We start from the raw sequence: 7343 nt of genomic DNA, 5'->3' as shown, positions 1-7343 counted from the left end.
GAAGTCCACTAATCAAGTACTCATTAGCAAAAAGTAACTTGACCAACAAACCAGGGCTAAGGGAACACTCGAGCATTGATCAAATCAACTTAATCACAAAGCGACTAAAAAATGAGTCGTTCAAGTTATACTAGGTTTGTTGTTGATGTAGGAAGATCACCTGACTTACTCTTCTATGACTGTTTTGGAAAAATGAAGAGGTCATGGCTTTGACTCGATAGGATATTATGAAGAATCTTCATATGCCTTATATCAGCTCGCCCTAAAGTAAAAGATGGACTAGTCCAAACCAAAGTCCATTTCCTAGTGAAAATTATCACTTGCCTTGCAATGCCATTCTTCAGCAACCTTTGGTACATTTTATAGTTGTAGTAACTTCCTTTTACCATCAAAAATCCAAATTGGGAAAAAGTTAGTAGAAATCCTTGGAGATTGGTTAATAGCTCAACAATTTCGTTGGACTATTGCAAGAAGTCACCCACTTGAGCAAAAGAATAAATATCATACCTCTAAGAACCATGGTTGTTAATCAAGAGGAAAAGATGATCAACTTGAAAATTGTCGTCAACACCAAACTACAATAAAGTCACTGCCACTACTTGAGGAACAATATTGAAGTATTTTCTTGGCAACCTCAAAGCAAGAGAGGGTAAACCCTGAGATATTCTTTCACTAACTCAATGTCTATAACTACTACCCTCTAATCCATCAAAAACCACAACCCTATAAATAGTTTTCTTGTTGCGTCAAGGATTGACTATGTCTTCGATCTTCATACCCAATGGAGGTGTTTACCTTTATACCATACCATTAAACCCAGTCAACCACCTTCCGTCATTACAAATGTATGTTAGTTGGCAGCAAATATACCAAATGAACACACAAGAAACTCTCCATTTCCTTGCATTTTCTTAATTTTGGCTTTGATGATGAGTAAGAGCTTAGGGAAGACTGAGTCAAAAATAGGAACATTGATTACTTTTTTTTCTTTTGTACATGTACATGATATAACACAAATGATTCGTCCCTAGCAGCGGCAGTGGCAATGGCACCATTTGATTCGGGGTTCGATCCCCGGCAACGGCGCCATTTGATTCGTCCCTAGCAGTGGCAGTGGCAATGGCACCATTTGATTCGAGGTTCGATCCCCGGCAACGGCGCCATTTGATTCGTGCCCAATTGGTGTCTCAGCTGATTCGTGTCCAGCTGGTGCTCCTTGATTGAGGGAGTAATCAACAAAATTTATAACCTATTACACCATATACTAGGGTAGCAAAGACAAAGCTACTATAGCATAGTGGCTCTAGGATCGTTCACTGGGATGGGTTTTCACTTCACAAATGATATTAATTCAAAGTTGAATTGGTGCCTTTTCATTTCAATGGTTAGCTTTAAAAGAAAACATAAAGATGTTTGAAAGAAAAAGGTTGGTTTTAAACTAACCAAAAATAGTAAATGATTTTACTTACAAAGAAAAGTGTTTCTTGGAGTTTCAGATCACTAGGCTCAGATTCCTCATGCAAAAAGGGAGTTCCGGTCACTCGTTTATTTTCCTCGCATTAGAGAATTAACATATAGTTAATTCTCTAACCGGTGTTGTACAGATGCTTCCCATTAATGGGTTCAAACACTAAATCCCTCTCACTGATGCATCTTGCAATGACTCATACCTCTCACCTAGCACTTGCCATTCAAGGTGATCTTTAACCTTGGATTACCCGTCAAAAGCTCGCAAGAGATAACTAATGGATGTCTCCTTGGAGTCCAAAAGCTTACCAAGTGTTGGCAATTCTAGAAAATCCTACCTTCAAGTCACCTCCCAGAGGCTCGCAAGGGGTAAACTAGTGCATTTCCATGGTTGGAAATCACTTGCCTTACCAAGTGTTGGCCCAGGTGACTCTAAGGTGTTTTAAGTTAACTAAAAACATAGAAATCACTAACGGGTCACACTTTCTCTTCATCAAAAACTAAAACAACAAAACTTCCAAATTATACATGTGGAAACTTACCCGGCTTTCCTCACTCCAAGAGACAAAAAGCTTAGCCTCTCATTCTCTGTGAAAAAATCCTCAGAGTTTGGTTGGCTAGAAAATGAAAATGAAAGAGAAGATAAGAATATATATGAAAAACAGAGCAAGTGCTCTGTTCCTTGATTCTATATATGATATATCTATATATTACATACTTCCCCGAGTGTCACCTGAGAGTGTTTACAAGAGAGTTTATATAGGAAGGTAATTTACCCTTCCTTGGATACTTCCTAGCTAAGGAATTACATGAGTGGCTGAATACAAGGAGAAAATGGAAATTTAGACACAAAAATCTGAAGAAAAATATCTAAAAGAGTCGGTGCAAAAATATCGGGAAGCTCCAGGAACATTTCGCAGGTGAAAAATGGTGTCTGCGAGATTTCGCAGACACTCAAGAGGGCTGCGAAATATTTTCGCATCAACAAGCTGAACTCGCAGGGCTGCTAAGTTGGCTTCCACCTTGAGGTTCTCAGCGTTCCAGCTTGCGGCATGTATCGGGTGGCTTCAGGAGGAATTCCATAGCACTGTACAAAAAGGCTGCGAAATTCTCGCAACAAAAGGCTGATTTCGCAACACTTTGGAGTGATCTGCTTGCAATGGCTGTAACTCCTTCGTTTCAACTCTGAATTGCGTACCGTTTAAAGCATTGGATTCTTGACTTCCTGAGCTTTGAAATGGTATATAGAATGTAGAAAATGGACTTCGGGAAGTGCTCCAAAAGTGCACATGAAGACTGCAGCTGCTTGTCCTCTGTTTTCTTCACTCTGTTTTTCCTCTCTCCTTGCTTCTCTCCTTGCTTCTCTCCTTGCATACTTTGAACGACTTTGGCAAAGGGATATGGAGCTCCAAAGCTTTGTTCTTCATGAATTTGAGCTTCCAAAAGCTTTGCCATGAACTATATACAGCTCTCCCTCATTCTTGGATTGCTTTGGTGATCAAATTACTAACAAAAACACCAAAACTTACACAATTTGATTAGAAATGATTGCAAGGGTCCTTAACATGTTAATTGGGTTAAAAGGCAATAACTACTACTCAAAAGTGTTTAAAAGGATTAATTACAAGCTACAAAATAGCACTTTTTGAGTAGTAATCAACAAATTAACCTTTAAATAATAAACATGGAATGAGAAGTAAATGCCTTTGAATTATAGTGTTAGGGCGTAACAAGAATATTTGAATAAGAAGTCCAAATGATGGAGTATATGCTCTTCCAAATTTAAAAATTTGAGATAACTTAGCCAAAGGCACGGTATGACATTTGGATTTGAATTTGAATTTTTTTCCCAAGAAGAAATTGAATAGAAGCTTAGCTTAGTATTGGAAGGAAGTACCAGGTCTCATATTATGAGACGCAGGGGCATTGGCTGAACGTTAGAAAATATAAATCAATATGTAGCTAGATTAATTATAACCTTAAAGATAGAGGGAAATGAAGGAAGAGGTTGATGAGTAATTTTCTTTCTATTTTTTTCTGTTCTTGTTTTTGTAGGAAAGTGGAGGAAATTTTGAGAGAAATATGTATCTTTTTTCTTCATATGTGAGGGATGATTTCTGATAGGGGTGTCTCTATCATTTGAAATTTTATAAAAAAAAATTAAGTTATCCTGGCAATAAATTTCAATGTTTTCAGAATCGGACCGGTCATTGAACCGAAAAAGTTATCGGTTCATAGTTCACTGGTCGGACCGGCAGTCAAACCACCATCTGTTGGAATTTTTATGTGTGGACTTACATAATCAATTTGATAATACCATAAATCAATGTTAATTTAATTTTTGCATTGTGGTCCATAATGGGGTTGGACACATTATTGCTTGATTTCTATGGGCTCACCCTAATTCACTTGACTCGCCCATTAAGTCAAGTGATCCAAACTGTGTATGTGTGATATGTGTAATACATATATATATATATATATATATATATATATAAGAGAAAAAGATAAGGTGGTCATCCTATTCTGTTCTATTTTTCTCTTTGGGACTGAAGAAAAGAACGTACTACATGAACAATCTCTTCAAAGCACACACAGTTTTTGGGTGTAGAAAGGGAAGAGTCAATTGAACCTAGGGTTTCTCTCCTTCACGAATTGAGCGCATCCTTGAACATTAGAAGAACACAGGAATGGCTTTCTATGGGATCAATCAAGGTCAACTTTTCTTAATTCCAAATGTTTATTGCATGCTTTAATGTCTTTCATGAGATCCTGTTCGTGGTTTAAATTTTTCCAACAATTGGTATTAGAGCCACCATGGATGACATTTCAGCTGCATTTTTGTTTGGATTATTTAAGGTTTCCGTTTTGTTTTGGAAGCCAATTTTGGGGTTTTTTTTTTTTTTTTTTTTTTTGGTGTTAATTCTCCGTTTTGAAGCCAAATTGATGTTAGAGAATTGTAGAAAACACCTTTTGGAGGAAACCCCATCATTTTTTTTTTTTTTGGTTTTTTGGAACTCAATTGATGGGATTTCGAAGGTTAGGGTTTCTTATGGTTCTTCGTTTATGCGTTTTTGTGCAATTTTTTGGTCAAGATTGATGGATTAATGTTTGAGGATGGAAAACTAATTGTTTGCATCGGAAATTGCATAATTTTTGGCCAAAAAAAAAAATTTCTTCTCGAAATCTGTTCAACCCGAACCAGGTCTATTCAGCCCGTGAAGAAGACGATGACGTCATCATGACATCATTAAAAAAACAAACAAATTCTTTTTTTTCTTTTTTTCTTTTTTGTCTTGTAATTCTTGGAATGATAATGCATATGTTAGAATTATTATGCATTTATTAAATTTGGATTTATTGGGACAATTATTGTTGTTGTTGTTGTTGTTGTTGTTCTTTTGGGTATAATTTTTGTGTTATACCAATAATGTTGTCCTAAGCTATTTGTTTTAATATCTCAATTTACTATGACATTGAAGAACACTTGTGTGATTACCTATCGCAATTCCAAGTGTGTCAAGTTGTGCAAATTAAGATATTTTGAATTCATCATGACAATAGTGAACATATATGTGGTTGCCTATCGTGATCCTATATGTGTCAAATTGTCTTTGTTGAGATATTTAATTTCCCACATTTTTTATTGTTTTATTATTGTGATTACTAAGGTCCATACGGGTATTGTAATTGTCCTATTGATGATTATAATACTTGATAGGATGCTTAGATTGGTGAAGGAAATTAATTATATATTATGAACCGTACTAATTTTCTTTGCCCTTTCAATAATAAAATTAGTGTATCTTGGTTGTGATATTTAATTAGTTGTCTTTACCGTTGTGGAATTTTCAAAATTCTAAGTTGTTGGTAAATTGAGAAATTCTGGAAACTATCAAATAGCATGATTTTGTAGTAACTTGCCTATTGTTTAATTTTGCTATTTTCCAGCTATTAGCAATTCTAGTATTACTCTGTAATTGTCTGTCATCAAGCCTCTTACTGGAAACAATTGAGGAATGGTTTGAGTCTTTCAACATGCATATGACTTTGCAAAATCTGGACTTGGCTTTGAGAGTTGATGAGCCAAGTAAGCCCACTGATATGAGCTCTGCAGATGAAAGATCCTTCTATGAGAAATGGGAGCACTCCAATAGGAGTTGTTTGATGGTGATGAAATACACTATGGATAAGTCCATTAAAGAATGTGTGTCAAAGATGGAAAGGGCCAAAGATTTTTTGGAATATGTGAAGGCCAATTATACCAAGACTGATAAGGCATAAATGGCAACTTACTTGAAGCTTCTCACAACCACTGTGTATGATAGAGTAGGTGGTGTTAGAGATCACATCATCAAGCTAAAGCACTACTTCAACAAGGCAAATGAGTTGAAAGTGGAGTTGAGTGAGAAATTCCTGAAATGGTTGATACTTGAGTCTCTTCCTACTTCCTTTGATGCAATGAAGTTGACCTATAATGCCTTGAAGGAAGAATGGACTTTGGAGAAGTTGATGTCCATTGTGGTGCAACATGAAGTCTCACTGAAGAAAAATGAGACTCACTTCATTGCTCTTGTTACTAACCAAGGGAGCAATATGAAGAAAAAACCTCCACACAAGAATTCTATTGAATGCAAACATGATTGAGATTAATATTGTTGATGTTCATGCTAATTCTTGTGGTTAGATACTGGTGCCACTATTCATGTTACTAATTCTTTGCAGGAGATGACAAAGAAAATGAGGTCGTCAAAGCATGAAGAATGTGTGTATATGGGTAATGGAAGCAAAGTGAAAGTATAATTTTTTGGCATGATGAAGCTAAGATTGGCCACCGAAAGCTTTTTACTGTTATACGATGTTGTTTACATACCCTCACTTAAGAGGAATTTGATTTTTGTATCCGTTTTGGATAGACATGGTTACTCTTTCCACTTTGGAGATGGAAAAGTGGATATTTTTAGCAACTCAGTTTTAATTGGCAATGGTGTTTTGTTTGGCAATCTTTATAGTCTCAATTTGCATCATGGTCCTTTGTGTGATTCATTTTCTGTTAATTCTATTATAGGTTGCAAGCGTGCTAGAATGAATTTGAGTTCTTCCATGTTGTGGCACAAACGCCTAGGTCATATTTCTAAGCAAAGATTAGAGAAATTTGTTAGAGATGGTGTGCTTTCTAATCTTGATTTCTCAGACTTCGAGACTTGTGTTGTTTGCTTAAAGGGGAAGATGACAGCTAAGACCAGAAAGGAGAAGATTGATAGGTATGGAAGCACTTTAGACTTGATCCACACAGATATATGTGGTCCTTTGACACCAACTGCTTTAGGGGGTTATAAATATTTCATCACTTTTATTGATGATTTCTCTAGATATGGTTATGTTGAACTAATCCATGAGAAATCTGACTCCCTAAATGTGTTTAAGGCCTTTAAGGCTAAAGTGGAGTTTTAGTTGGAAAAGCTCATTAAAGTTGTGAAGTCTGATAGAGGTGGTGAGTATTATGGGAGATATGATGAGACTGGGCGGAATCCTGGACCATTCGCTAAGTTTCTATTAGAATGCGGCATTGTTGCTAGATATACAATGCCAGGCACTTCTCAATAGAATGGGATTGCAGAAAGGAGGAATCACACATTGCTGGATATGGTGAGGTGCATGTTGTCTAATTCCTCCTTGCCAGAATTTTTGTGGGGTGAAGCCTTAAGGATTGCGGCATATATTTTGAATCAAGTACCCAGTAAGTCTGCGCCTAAGACACCTTATGAGATATGGTCAAGGAAGAAACCGAGCCTTCATCATTTCCATGTTTGGAGATGTAAGGCTGAGGTTAGGCCATATAACCCACAATCAAAGAAACTTGATCCTAAAACCAT

This window comes from Vitis vinifera, chromosome 4, assembly GCF_030704535.1.
Source record: "Vitis vinifera cultivar Pinot Noir 40024 chromosome 4, ASM3070453v1".
Classification (NCBI taxonomy): domain Eukaryota; kingdom Viridiplantae; phylum Streptophyta; class Magnoliopsida; order Vitales; family Vitaceae; genus Vitis; species Vitis vinifera.
The sequence above is the reverse complement of the archived record's forward strand: the minus strand, read 5'-3'. Positions refer to the sequence as shown.